The 15473-nt window shown below is 43.7% G+C and overlaps 1 protein-coding gene across 2 annotated transcripts in view; it reads right to left on the bottom strand.

Moving 5' to 3' along the window:
- The window catches only part of SPTBN2 (spectrin beta, non-erythrocytic 2), a 1240451-nt gene that overhangs the window by 835656 nt on the left and 389322 nt on the right, over positions 1-15473 (bottom strand). The window lies entirely within an intron of this gene.

Below are 15473 nucleotides of genomic sequence, written 5' to 3'. Positions count from 1 at the left end.
AGACCCCTCTCAAAACCTGGACTTCAAAATCCATGCCGGTAAAGCTAGCAACTGTGAAGCTTAGTGGTCAACTGATCATAGAGAAAGGAGATTGAGTCAATCTGGAAAAGCCAAAAGGGTATCTGCCAGATGCTTGTTCAGGTCAGGGTACCACACCTGCCTGGGCTAGTTTGAAGATCTTGATGCTGCAGAGTAAACAATAAAGGAGTTTTTGAGGGGGAAAGGAGTAGATTAGGCTGTACTGATGAGTCATCAGAGCATCCACTGCTTCCACCAGAGAGTCACTGCGCTGCTTCCACTAGAGAATCACTGCACCTAATGACAAACCTGTCTAGCTTTTTGTTGAATCTAGAGGCTAGAAGATCTCCATCTGATGTCCCCCACCTGTGACACAGATTCTAGTTTCTTTTGGTATTAGGAACCATCTTTCCAGGTCCAGGCCCTGCTGACGGAGGTAGTCTTCCTTGCAATACTCCATGCCTGGAATGTAAATGATGGACAAGGTAAAACGTGCAGTTCTGCCCAGGCTAGGACCTTTTACCTCTCTAGCAGCAGCAAGATTCCTCTGTTGACCAAGTTCTTAGCACTGGCAAGGAGTATAGAACTCCTCCCCAGGCCTTGTAAAACCCCTGAAAGCTTTCTGGGCACTTGAACAATGGCAATAACTCCCTGGCTTTGCAAAATCAACATGCATGATTGTGCAGGGACACAAGCAGGTTGAATAGAATGAAACAAGCTAGAGGACTTGTCTTTATACTTAGGAGCTTTAGTGGACCAGTGCTTATATTTGAACTGGGCTTTCGGTTTGGGCCTGTCTTTGGAGGTTGAATCCTGAGAGTAATTTAAGAAAGTATTCCTGGCCTTAGAGGGATAATGAGCCTTCCAAGTTTGTTTAGACTTCCTTTGCTGGGGCAAATTAGTACTTTTACTGCCAGTAACTTCCTTTCAAAGGGTGTCAAAAGAGTAGTTCACCATCAAAAAGCATGCATAGGAAGCATTTTTTACATTGCTGTTCTGCACACCAGCATTTCAGCCAAATTCTCTGCATATTTAGGGACAGGAGACTCATTCAGGAAACAAAACAGGCAATATCACCTAAGCCATCTATGTTACAGGGTTGGAGGCGTAAGCTCTATGTGCTCTACAACTACTGTATAAGTAAGGATAGTAGCTGGATCATCTTTGACAGTTTTGTCCATTCCCCTAAGGTTTCATAAACTGGCATTGCAGCTATAACAGGTTGCAAAGCAGGGTCTATTTGTGAAAACAATGCTTTGGAAAGGGTCTCTATATGTATATCAATGGGATCCTTAAATATTGGTACATCCTCAACAGGTTAGGTCAGTGTTTTTAATAATGTGGGATATTGCCAGATCCACAGTAGGAATAGTCCACTTCTTTACAAATGCCTCTTCAAATGGGTTCTGGCTAGTAAAACATTTGGAAGGAGTGAATAGTTTCACAATTGCATCATAAAGAATGAAGATTTGTGGTCAACATAGGCCAATTAAATGACTTTCTGGACTACAAACACAGTATGGATAATGTGAAAAATCTAGATGAGTTTAAAGGCTCAACTTTACTATGTAACAATCTAAATACATGTATATAGCCCCAAATATACCAGGACAGTCCCGCTTCCTAGTTGTCTTGTTCCTAGTTGACTGTCTGAGATGTCTGATATTACCATATAGATAGTTGTATTACAAAGCTTCTGTTTGAATTTGTGTGTCATACTGTGCACGAATATGTGAAAATTGGTAGTGACCACATGACTGTGCTTTTATATTTGTCAATTGCGAATGTGAACATGTGGATATTAATTTTGATCTATTGTTATAGCTTTTTAAAACACTTTAACAATAAACCCAAATAAATATCTATATGTTCACATTTACAATAAATACATATGCCATTGCATATGGTCACCTTAGAAATTCCTATGTTTTCATACATAACATAATGATATCTCCTATAGCAACCTAGTGTCCTAGTGATGGTAATATTAGATATTATTGTGGCAATGTTCACTATACATCAGTACGCTCCTGTACAATGTCCAAAAATGCCAAGTCCAAAATGAGGTATCTTCAAACAAATCTTTATGATGATATCTCTAATAGCAACCAAATATAATGAAGTGCACCTGAACATCCTCTTTGTCAGTCCACACCCTTTACAAGTGGATCTTATACTAAAGAAAAGTTCAAAGTGTGCTCTTCCCACATATGTGTCAATAACACAACATTAGAGCTCCCATTTGAGTGCACAAGAGGCACCATCTCTGGAGATAGGAAACTTCAGGGGTCACAGTCACTGGAAGCATGGGGGACATGGGAGCCACAGGGCTTCAGCCTAGTCATTGCAACACGTTGCTCAAATGCAGAGCCTGAGAGCACCAGCAGTCCAGTACTGGAGAGAAGACCTGGCTCTAGACTGGGGACACTTAAGCCTCGTACACACGTACCGATTGTCGGCCGTAAATATTCGGCCGCCGACCGATCGGCCGATTGTAGGCTTGTTAGTATGATGCTTCCAACAGCCCATTTTCGGCCGAACAGAATCTGTCGTGCAGACTTTAAAATATTTGTTGGCCGTCACCAGAACGGCCGATTGTTCGCCAGTCAGTACAGAATTTGGCCGACAAACAGCAGATTAGCAAGACTGGGCATGCTCAGAAAAGAAAAAACACACGAAAAGTTAACCATCACATGACATCACTTCTGCAGTCGGCTGTTGTTGGCCGACAAAATTCGTGTGCAGTCTTTAGCACTTTTCAGCCGACAGGACAGCACCGGACAAAAGACGACCGATCGTTTGGCCGACATTCGGTACGTGTGTACGGGGCTTCAGGGTGTTTGCAGATCTATATTCTGTATTATATATTTTGCCCTTGTATTATGGCATTGGCATTTGCATTTGGGGGGGGGGGGGGGGGGCAGAAGGTGGGAATTTTTTCCTTCTGTCTACGGTTGTAGGAAAAAATATGAAATAATGTGTTTACACACAGTATGTGTTTGTGTGTGTGAGTTTAGTTACGTATCTAATAACTACATTGCATTGAAGGAAATGTTTGGTAAAGAGGCAGGGGACAATTTGAATGAGTATCCATGGAAACATTATAGGAATTTGACAAAGAAATGTTCTATTATTGGAATACTTAGCTAACACATTTAATTAAACTGTGAAATCAGCCAGCACACGTGCAGCTTGTCCCACATTGTGAATTTAACTCTATGCTTTTCTTCCTCTGATCAAACCTCAACAATCTCATAAACATACTGTATACAACAGGATTTACTGCTTTTAGTTAATGGACCATCAGAATTTCATGACTATCTAGCAATAACTACAAGGACAACTTCCCTTTTGTAAAAAAAAAAAAATATATAGATATATATATATATATATATACATCAAAATATAGCATACAAAATTGCTACACAATCCATGTTAACAAAACATTACATTACAATTTCAACATGCAACTGTAGTATTCTAAAGGTATTGAAAACATTTAATGTAATATGGCAACCTGCAGGCGTTCTGGTAACCACTGGTGTACTGAACACCCCCAGAAGTGTCATGTTCTGCTTGCGTGATTGGCTTACAGATTTTCTCATATATCTGCACCTGAGATACAAGTAACATTTTAGGTATCTCCTGTAACAGGAACATCATTTTTGGTAAGATACTCACTAAGGGTTCTCTACCTCTAAAGGGATGCAGACACTGCTTTTTTCCTCAGCACTGAAAGTACACCAGGTGATTTAAACAGAGAACATCCCACTCATGAATCAGTCTGAAAAGAACTTGGTAACTCAAACAGGACTCTACTACAAAGTATGTTAAAATCCTTGCAATGCAAGAGAAGTTTGGGAACGGAAAATAAAAATCAATTATACTCACCAAGATGGCTGCAGCACCAATCCCAGCTGCAGCTGTCCCCACTATCTCTTGACTGAGAACTGAGCTATTAAAGACTGCTGATCCTCCAGTTTTCTGTATTCAGTAGGCTTCTGCCCCGGCTGCAGAAGGGGCGGGAGTGGCTGACTGAGTCTCGCAGAGGCTTGCTTAGAAGCGAAGCCAGGTGCCAGTCCAGGTATCTGGGTGGACACCAACATTAAAGTTGGGATCAACCTAGAGCCTGGAACAGCTGAGTGATGTCAGCCAACAGCAGACTTTAGCCTGAAGTGGTGCTACCTTCCACTCAAAGGCAGCACCACTTTGGTATATTGCTTTACTGCCAGGAGTTGTTTCCAATTTGTGAAATGTTCCTAAAGGACACTCCTAAAGATCATTGTCCTAGTCAGTCTGTGTCCTAATTAGTTTGCCCAAAGGACCCCGTTGAAGACTGGGGTGAGATAGCATACAGGAATGTTGTTGCAAGATTTTAATGTTATACAACTATCAGACTCCATTCACACTAGTACGACTTGTCATGCGACTTGTGTGCCCTCAAGTCACCCCAAGTCGCTTGTCATAACAAATGCAATGTAAATGAATGAGAGCCGTCTTAATATGCACTACTGAAGTCGCTCCGACTTCAGAAAAGGGTCCTGTACTACTTCAAGGCGACTTGTATCCGACTTGTGCCAATAGACTTCAATGGGAGTCGCCTCCAAGTCGGATCCTTATCTTTTGTCAAGCGACTGTGATCCGACTTTCCAGGAAGAAGGAGGAAAATTAGCCAGGCATTCCCCACATTGCAGCCATGCCTACAGTTCCTATATACCATTATCTCTGCCTGGTCTGTGTGAGTGGCACTGGTGGACACAGATAAGTTGCACTGGTGGGCAGTGGCACTGGTGGACACTGATACGGGGCACTGGTGGACACTGATTCGTGGCACAGTTGGACACTGATTCGTGGCACTGATACGTGGCACTTATATGTGGCACTGGTAGACACTGATTCATGGCACTGATACGTGGCACTGATACTTGGCCCTGGTGGACACTAATTTGTGGCACTGATACGTGGCACTGATATGTGGCACTGGTGGACACTGATACGTGGCACTGATATGTGGCACTGGTGGGCAGTGGCACTGGTGGACACTGATACGTGGCACTGGTGGGCAGTGGCACTGGTGGACACTGATTCGTGGCACTGATATGTGGCACTGGTGGGCAGTGGCACTGGTGGACACTGATACGTGGCACTGGTGGGCAGTGGCACTGGTGGACACATACGTGGCACTGGTGGGCAGTGGCACTGGTGGACACTGATACGTGGCACTGGTGGGCAGTGGCACTGGTGGACACTGATACGTGGCACTGGTGGGCAGTGGCACTGGTGGACACAAACGTGGCACTGGTGGGCAGTGGCACTGGTGGACACTGATACGTGGCACTGGTGGGCAGTGGCACTGGTGGACACATACGTGGCACTGGTGGATACTGATACGTGGCACTGGTGGGCAATGAGGAAATGAGTAAAAAAAACAGAAAAGGGGAATTAGGTCACAACACATCATATTCTGATTGGCCAAATACAAAGTCGTCTATCATATAAGTCGCTTTAAATAACTCACAAGTCGGTAAAAAAATCGCTCCGTCATGGGGTGACTTATGGTCGCGGTAGTGTGAACCGGCTCTCACTCTGATGTTGCACATAAACAGACTACTGATCTGAAATACAGTTTCTCCATTGTAACTCATCAGATTTTTTTTTACTTATTAGTGTTTCCTCACAAATATTATACATATATTATATGATTTACATTAGAACTAAGATCTGTAAAGGGCAGGGGAGATGTTGAGGTTCTACTAATTACTATAAACCACACACATGTCCTTTTTTCAGTATATTTTCAATATGATGCTGTTGATTCAGCCCCTAGCTCATTTACTAGGAATTTCCAATCTCTCTTACTGTTTTTCATAAATATTGGTCAACTCAGGTGACTCAGCTATTAGGGTCATCAAAATAAATAAATAAATAACTTGGAAGAAGCCATTATATGGACTGTAAGGCCCCATGCACACAGGGCGTTTTTACAGCTGCTTTTAGGAGCGTCAGATGTTTTTTTTTTTTTAGCAGCTTAAAAATGCCCCTCCATGTTATTCTATGGCCTCATGCACACACGGGCTTTTAGGAGCTCCAAGTGGCATAGGCGTTTTTAAGCTGCATAAAAAAACCCAGGACCCGTGCGTTCTGATGACCAGCGTCAGAGCTGTAAAAACATCTGATGCTGCTAAAGGCTGATTAACATTGCTTAACATTGCTTATACAGCGTTAAGCCACGTTATACTTTTTTGTGAAAATCAATAGTTCCCTATGGGAGCCTATTAATTTGAATGGAAGTTGCATCACAAGTCGGATCAGAATGATCCCACTTGTAGTGCGACTTGCGCTCTGATGATCTTGAGGGGGAACTCCACGCCAAAATGGGAAAAAACGGCGTTCCAAACCAGGCCCTTAGGGTCTGGTATGGATTTTGAGAGGAGCCCCACGCCGAAAAAATGGCGTGGGGCCCCCCCTGAAATCCATACCAGACCCTTATCCGAGCATGCAGCCCAGCAGGCACAGGAAAGGGGAGGGGACGAGCGAGCGGCCCAACCCCCTGGACCATACCAGGCCACACACTCTGCACCCCCCACCCAAAAGCACCTTGTCCCCATGTTGATGAGGACAAGGGCCTCTTCCCGACAACCCTGGGCGGTGGTTGTGGGGGTCTGCGGGCAGGGGGCCTATCGGAATCTGGATGCCCCCTATAAAGCTCCCTATGTGAATAGGTATGGGGTACATTGTACCCCTACCCATTCACCCCATAAAAGGCAGTGTATGTAAATAATGACAGGAGATGCTTTGAGAAGTCCTTTATTAAAAATCTTCCTCTGGTCTTCTCCCCTTTGGTCTTCTTCTTCCTCTGTACCCCATACCCATTCACATAGGGAGGGGGTCCGGGATCTGGGGGGCCCCCTTGTTACAGGGGGTGTCCAGATTTAGAAAACCCCCCTGCCCGCAGACCCCTACAACCACCCCCCAGGGTTATCAGGGAGAGGCCCTTGTCCTCATCCACATGCATGCTCGGATAAGGGTCTGGTATGGATTTGGGGGGGGGACCCCACGCCAGTTTTTCCCCATTTTGGCGTGGGGTTCCCCCTCAAGATCTTTAGAGTGCAAGTCGCACCACATGTCGGATCATCCTAAACTGAATTGTGATGCGACTTCCATTCAAATCAATGGGCTGAAAGCCGTATCAAAGACGGCTCCTAGGCAACAATTGATTTTGAATGGAGGCAGAAAAACGCTGCTAAAAGCCAACGTGGCCAAACGTGAAACGCCAATAGAAAAAGCTACTAAAAGCAAGTTTTTACAGCTGCTTTTTCCTGGTGTTAGAAGTGGCTCTGCAGCTCGTTTTTTAAGACGCCCTGTGTGCATGGGACTAATTCTTCATTGGCTGTACATATGTATGAAGGAATGCAAGATATCAGATGACACACTCACACTGTGGCACATACCAACACCTGTGTAGCTGGCATGTCATTACTAAGAAACGTGAGGTTCTTTAACAATAAACTCTGACCTGGGCAAATATTACAGACACAAAATAATGTATCTGTGTATTTATTATTACACAACTTAATACATTTTTAAAGTTGAAGTAGGGTAAGTACTTGAATTTGACTTGGTTCCAGTCTTTTACAGTCCCATTCATAGTGTCTTTTTTTCTGTTTACCTGGCTAATCGATTTGCAACCTTTAGCCTAACCATGGCATGTTCCTAATTCTGCTATTCTGCAGCCCTATTCTGACTCCTGTTTTGTCTATCATGCACACTTTTTTTTCCAAAATTTTTTATTGCAAAGCTTTGTACTGTATACAAAAGCATAAACAATGTCAAAAAATGCCAAAGCCGATGCTTTCTCCAATATAATCATAGGCCTTAACGTAGTAACCAAAGAGCAGCTACATCAAGAAAAATTAGGCCTAACATTAAGGCTCTACCTAATAAAGCAACCATATGTCTAAGGTTATGAGCTCAGAAGTATCAGCAAGTAAGATAAAAAAAAATAATAATAATAGTGAAATAACATTTCAACAAACTGTAAGAAAGAAGCAGGGTTGGTGCCCTCGGCCCAAGCCTCCACCCTCAAGGTGACCCAGAATCTAGGGAGCTTGGAGGTACGCAATGCAGGGGTTCGATACATTCAAACTTAGCTTGTTTTTCTTTACAGATACTGGTTAGTTTTTCGTTAACCATAATCTGGAATATTTTATGTTTCACCAAGGTGACACTATTCACGTGCGCTTTCCATGCTTGTGCTATAGTTATTTTGGCTTCTAGAAAAATAAAAAATATGAGCGTTCGAGGATGTCTGGGGATCTCATCTGACAGGTCAGCGAACAGTGCTGTTTTGGCACCTCTGGGTATATTCTGTCCCATCACTGAATAGACAAGACTGAACACTCTGATCCAGAAACATCAGACATTCAGACAGGACCACCAGATATGAAACATATTACCCTCTTGCCCATATCCCTAAAAACAAAGGGCGCGAGGTGCCAGGGTATAGTTTTGCCAACCTTGTTGGGACAAGGTACCAGTGCAATAACACTTTTGTTAGCTCACCTAGGTCGGATTCCCATACCGATCAGGGTATAATTTACATGCTGTGTAACACAAACGTAGGGAGTGTGATAAAGAGGGGCTTAAGACTGCCCAATGGTCTTTCACGGGTAACCACATTAAGAGATTCAGGGGAGAGTTAGTATCATCCACACTTCTAAGTTACTTGTCCTCTCTTATCATTTTCTGCAATGTAAGTATAATTTCTCCCATGTGAGTCTGCTTTTTTCACACACACAGAAAGTGGTATTAAACCAAAAAGCTAACATTTATTATATTGCAGCTTACCAGTGCTTAGATGTGGTGGCTGCATTCGTTTTCTTTTAATGCTTTCTCTTCTAATTTCACCTGGTAAACCAGCCAGTAAGTCTGTTGTTTTTCAACAGAACAAGCTCTCCTGCAAATGCAGCAGTTCAGAGTCTTGAGACAAACCATTTACCATTAACAGGGATGCTTACAATGATCAGCTTTTCATGTATTCATGTAAAACCCATGTACCACTGCCCCCGCAGGGGTTGCCTACTTCTGCACAGCCAGGCGACAAGCATTTTTCCACTTTTATCCAGACACAGGGAATAGTCTTTGTTCTTGGTTTTTGTTGTTTATTAGGGGTAATAACTTGGATGGGGAATAGGATTTCAGGGATGCCCAACTCGATTGCAACCATAACAGGGACATCTTCCTCCCTATGTAAATGCTACAGAATTGTAATCCTCCTGAAAACTGGCAGTCTCTATTAATCAAAGATGGAAAAGCCCCTTAACCACTTCAATACTGGGTACTTTCACCCCCTTCCTGCCCAGGCTAATTTTCAGCTTTCAGTGCTGTTGCACTTTGGATGACAATTGTGCGTTCATGCAACTCTGTACCCAAATTAAATTTTTATCATTTTTTGAGTCAGATAGAACTTTCATTTGGTGGTCTTTAATCACCACAGGTTTTTTTTTTCTTGTTAAAAAAAATTAAAAAGCCCTAAAAAAAATAAAATAAAGTTTTTCTTAGTTTCGGTTTGAAAATTTTGTAAACAAGTAATTTTTCTCCTTCACTGATGTGCGTTGATGAGGCTGCACTGATGGGCACTGATAAGCTGCACTGATTGGCACTGATGAGACAGCATTGAATGGCACTGATGAAATGGCACTGAAGGGCACTGATGAGACGGCAATGATGGGCACTGATGAGGTGCCACTGATGAGGAGGCAATAATATGCAGCACTGATGAGCACTGACAGGTGGCACTGATGCGCACTTATAGATGGCACTGATGGGCACTGATAGGCGGCACTGATTGGCAACACTGATGGGCACTGATGGGCGGCACTAATGAGCAGGGACTGATGGGCACTAAAAGGCAGCACTGACTGGCATCACTGATGGGCACTAAAATGCATCACTAATGGACACTGACTGGCATCACTAAAGGGCACTGTTGGGGCTGCACTGATAATCTGTGAAGATCTCCCCTGTAAGGAAATGTCACTGATGGGCTCTCCTCACAGTGTGAGAAGAGGAAAGCAAATGACTGTGACAGGACCGGAGCGTCCCACGGCCGAGGCATGCTACATTCAACATCAATCCTGGTCGCCCGCCTGCATTGCCTCTCTCCTCCATCAAGCGGCACTAAACCCCCCCCCCCTCCTTCACCGGAGTGTGCCCTCTTCTGCCTGCTGCATCCATCACGGTTCCAGTGCAGATTCCATAGTGGAGGACAGACTGAGGCTTCTTTCTCAATAGGTACTCTACCCCCTGCACATTGCAGTAGTGGAACTTGTTTTTAGATCTGGCTTGCTCTTTTTTATTGCCTTGAATTTAAAATAAACTTTGATTTTGTTTATGAGAAAGTCTCTTAGTGCGCCCTGGAGAGGGCACTGTTATTGGAAACCAGCAACTGTTACCCTGCTCCTGTCATATATATATATATATGTAATCGTATATATATTCCATTATCTCTGCTTGGTCTGTGTGAGTGGCACTGGTGGACACTGATTCATGGCACTGATTCATGGCACTGATACGTGGCACTGATACGTGGCACTGGTGGACACTGATTCGTGGCACTGATACGTGGCACTGGTGGACACTGATTCGTGGCACTGATACGTGGCATTGATTCGTGGCACTGATACGTGGCACTGGTGGACACTGATTCATGGCACTGATATGTGGCACTGGTGGACACTGATTCATGGCACTGATTCGTGGCACTGATAAGTGGCACTGGTGGACACTGATTCGTAACACTGATTCGTGGCACTGATACGTGGCACTGGTGGACACCGATTCATGGCACTGATACGTGGCACTGGTGGACACTGATACGTGGCACTAATACGTGGCACTGATACGTGGCACTGGTGGACACTGATTCGTGGCACTGATACGTGGCACTGGTGGACACTGATACGTGGCACTAATACGTGGCACTGATACGTGGCACTGGTATGTGGCACTGATACGTGGCACTGGTGGACACTGATACGTGGCACTGATACGTGGCACTGGTGGACACTGGTTCGTGGCACTGATACGTGGCACTGATACGTGGCACTGGTGGACACTGATTCGTGGCACTGATATGTGGCACTGGTGGACACTGATTTGTGGCACTGATACATGGCGCTGATACGTGGCACTGGTGGACACTGATACGTGGCACTGATATGTGGCACTGGTGGACACTGATTTGTGGCACTGATATGTGGCACTGATACGTGGCACTCGTGGACACTGATTCGTGGCACTGATATGTGGCACTGGTGGACACTGATACGTGGCACTGGTGGGCAATGAGGAAATGAGTAAAAAAAACAGAAAAGAGGAATTAGGTCACAACACATCATATTCTGATTGGCCAAACACAAAGTCGTCTGTCATATAAGTCGCGCAAAATAATTCACAAGTCGCGGTAAAGTCACGGTAAAGTCGCGGTAAAATCACAGTAAAAAGTCGCTCCGACATGGGGCGACTTATGGTCGCGGCAGTGTGAACCGGCTCTTAATGTTTTGTGTTTATAAATCTTCTGAAATGTGCAATCTGGTATTTTTCCAAATAAACCTTTATCCATAAATTTCGGAATTCTGTAAATGGAGAAGTTTGGAGACAAGCATGAATTTGCTGTCATGGTATTTTCAGAGCCAGTCTACTATCAAAAGTGGTAAAAACTGTAAATCTTATTTTTTAGTTATAAATATTCGTCAAAATCTATACACACAGTATATTGACTACGGATGTTGGCTTGATTTGGCCAGGGCTGCTCTAGGCAATCTTCAGTGCTACTGATCTTGTTTTGAGTACCTTGGGATTTGCTATGAGTGCCGGTTCACACTATAGCAAGTGCGGCGATCGCATGTAATATCGGAGCGCACTGCTCCTTCATTACATGCGATCGGATGTGCAGTGCGAATTCAGCCATACACTTTGTATGGCTAAATTCGCACTGTACCCGCACAAAAGCCGCACATGACCCTTTTTTTCAGCCGCATCAGGATCGGATTGCACAGTGGTTCACACTTGTGCAATCCGATCCGGTGCGAACTGTCAGATTGCACTGCGATATGCGATCAAACTGGGGGTGTCGTTAACATTTAATTGACACCCCCTGCGTATCGCATATGGCAGTGTGAACTGCCAGATGTGCGTTTGCGATGCGGGAACAGGCTGTGAATTCGCAGCCTTCCCGCATCGCACAAGTGTGACCCGGCACTAAAGAATTCTTCAGGTGGTTTTCACTATGAAAGAACTTCTAAATATCATAATGTAAGTAATACGAATTTCAACTGTCACAAAACCATAGCTTTATTTCACAAGAGGTACATCCTATTTTAACGTGACTGCTAACCACAACATGAAGATGCTTCTTTAAAAATTAAGCATATAGGGGATGTATGGTACTTTTAAATTAAAATGCATTTGTAGTAACAGTGTAGACAGTCATGATCCCTTTGTAATCTATATTTATCTGCTTATCTGCTATAAGGATTAAAATAGGTAAAATTTAAAGAGTAACCCAAGGCTCACATCTCTAAGAGGCCAAATCTAATATGTTTCATTTAAACAAGCTGTTTATATGGTGCAAAATAAATTGATGTAAGGTCTTAAGAGCATATGTATTTCAAAGCAGTTAGGCAAATGCAATACAAAACAAAAGCATTTCCTAAGCATAATTTGTAAAATAAATTAACCACTTCAGCTCTGGAAGGTTTTTCCCCCTTAATTACCAGGCCATTTTTTGCGATTCGGCACTGTGTTATTTTAACAAAAAACTGTGCGGTTGTGCGATGCTGTACCCAAATACAAATGCTGTCCCTTTATCCCACAAATAGAGCTTTCTTTTGGTAGTATTTGATCACCTCTGTGGGTTTTAGATTTTGCGCTATAAACAAAAAAAAGCAACAATTTTGAGGAAAAAAAAAAACACAATATTTTTTGCTTTCTGCTAGAAAACATTCCCAATAAAAAAATTAAAAAAATCTAATTTTGTATAATTTCAGGCCAATTTGTATTCTGCTACATATTTTTGGTAAAAAAAATCCCAAAAAGTGTATTTTAATCGGTTTGCGCAAAAGTTTTAGCGTTTACAAACCACGGGATACATTTTTGGATTTTTAGCGGGACAGCGACATTGCGGCGGACAGATCGGACCCCTAACTGACATTTTTGACACTTTTTGGGGACCAGTGACATTAATACAGTAATCAGTGCTAAATAATATGCACTGTTACTGTATAAATGACACTGGCAGGGAAGGGGTTAACACTGGGGATGATCAAAGGGGTTAATGTATGCCTAACTGTGCTTACTCACTGTGAGGGGGAAGGACTCTGTGACAGGCACAGAGAGATCCGGGTTTCAGCCTAGCTGAAACTTCCGATCTCTATCTGCCTGTGTGACAGAAGACTCGCCCGCTTTGTTTACATAAGCAGGCGGGTCTTCTGTCAGTTTCTCTAAAGATCTCAGGAGGCCGGCGGCGATCGCCGCCGCCCCTCTCGCGGCCTGCCTGCTGCTGTGTCTTAACACAGCGGGAGAGCGGCTCCGGTATATCTACCTGATTTTGCACAGCCGAGCCGCCCTGCCGCAGTATATCTGCGTGGGGTGGTCGGCAAGCGATTAAGCAGGTAAAGTATAGATATGACATTTTATTGTATGACATAAGTAGAAGAGGGGTACATGGTAGACATGCGCAGAACGGAAAAAGTTGTTTAGTCTGGATAGATTCGTTATGCTACTAATTTTGTTTCGGAATTTGTTTAATTTGGTTTCAGAATTCATTTCGTTTTTTTTTCCGTTTTTGTTACATTTTGTTTTGTTTATAAATTTTCTAATGAATTCTAAATTTTCAGAACGATTCGAATTCGGATCGGTCAGAAAATGATCAACCAATTCAAATTCTGTGTGAAGAATAGCTGGTTGTTAAGCAGCGGGCCCAGAAGGTGGCCTCCGCATCCTTAACAACCGATGATTCATCAGCTGTCAGCGTGCTTCCCCACTGACAGCTGAAATGTAACCAAAACAATGCCGGCAATAGATAATTCTGGGGAAAAAAAAAAGCATGGGGTCCTCCCCCATTCCACTCTTCCCCACCACCCTGGGCTGTGGTTGTGGAGGTCTGCGGGTGAGGGAATTTATCGAAATCTGGAAGTCCTCTTTAACAAGGGGGCTCCTAGTTCACGCCCCCCCATGTGAACGAGTATGGGGTACATAATACACCTACCCAATAAACAGAAAAGTATAAAAAGTGATTAAAGACAGTACACAAGTTTTTAACTATTCCTTTACTAAAAAATAATGTCCTCCGGTGTGATCCATCGTCAATCATGCTGCCCACTGCCACGAATGGACCTGAAAAAAGACAAAAAAAACAAAAAACTCAAGCCTCGTCAAAGGCAGCCCGCCGAATGCCTGCTCCTCCACCAGACATTTATTAAATAGTTAAGGGGCGGAGTCACCTGATGACGTCAGCGTGTGACCCCTGCCCCCTTGTGATGTCACCAACCGGGTCATGCTGGGTCAGTGACATCACAAGGGGAGGGGGCCACGAAGTGACATTACCAGGTGGCCCCACCCCTTACTCATTTAAGAACTGTCCTCTGGCAGAGTAGGCAGTAGGCGGTCAGCCTTCACAGCAGGTGGAGCTAATTTTTTTTTGGGTCTGGCGGGCGCCATGTTTGACGATAGATCTACACTGGTGGACATTGTTTTTTTTTTTTTTTTTTAATAGAGGGCTTGTCAAAAACTGTCTACAGTTTTTCTTTATATTTACACTTTTTTGGTGAATGAATAGGGGTGCAATGTACCCCATACTCATTCACATAGGGTGGGCAGGATCTGGGAGCCCCCTTGTTAAAGGTGGCTTTCATATTCCGATAAGCCCAGGCTTACATAGTTACATAGTAGGTGAGGTTGAATAAAGACAATAGTCCATCCAGTTCAACCTGTGTAGGTGTGTGTATCCATAATCATCTCACATACCCCTGAATGTTCTGATCCTTGAGATGTACATCTAAGAGTCTTTTGAAAGCCACCATACTTCCCACAGAAACCACCTCTTGTGGTAGAGAATTCCACAATCTTGTTGCTCTAACAGTAAAGAACCCCCCACGTTGCCTGAGGTTAAAACGCTTCTCCTCTAATCGCATTGTATGCCCTCGTGTCCTCATGCAATCCCTTCGACTGAATAGCTTTTTTTCTATGCCGAGATCACCTCTGAAATATTTATAAATTGCTATCATGTCCCCTCTATGGCGTCTCTTCTCCAGGGAGAATAAATCAAGCGATTGCAGACACTTTTCATAATTAAGGTCCTCCAATCCCCTAATTAGTTTAGTTGCCCTTCTCTGGATTCTCTCCAGCTCCAACACATCCCTCCTGAGGACTGGCGACCAGAACTGGACAGAATA

Source organism: Pelophylax lessonae, assembly GCF_965119305.1.
Source record: "Pelophylax lessonae genome assembly, chromosome: 10".
In the NCBI taxonomy this organism is placed as follows: Eukaryota; Metazoa; Chordata; class Amphibia; order Anura; family Ranidae; genus Pelophylax; species Pelophylax lessonae.
The sequence above is the reverse complement of the archived record's forward strand: the minus strand, read 5'-3'. Positions and strand labels throughout refer to the sequence as shown.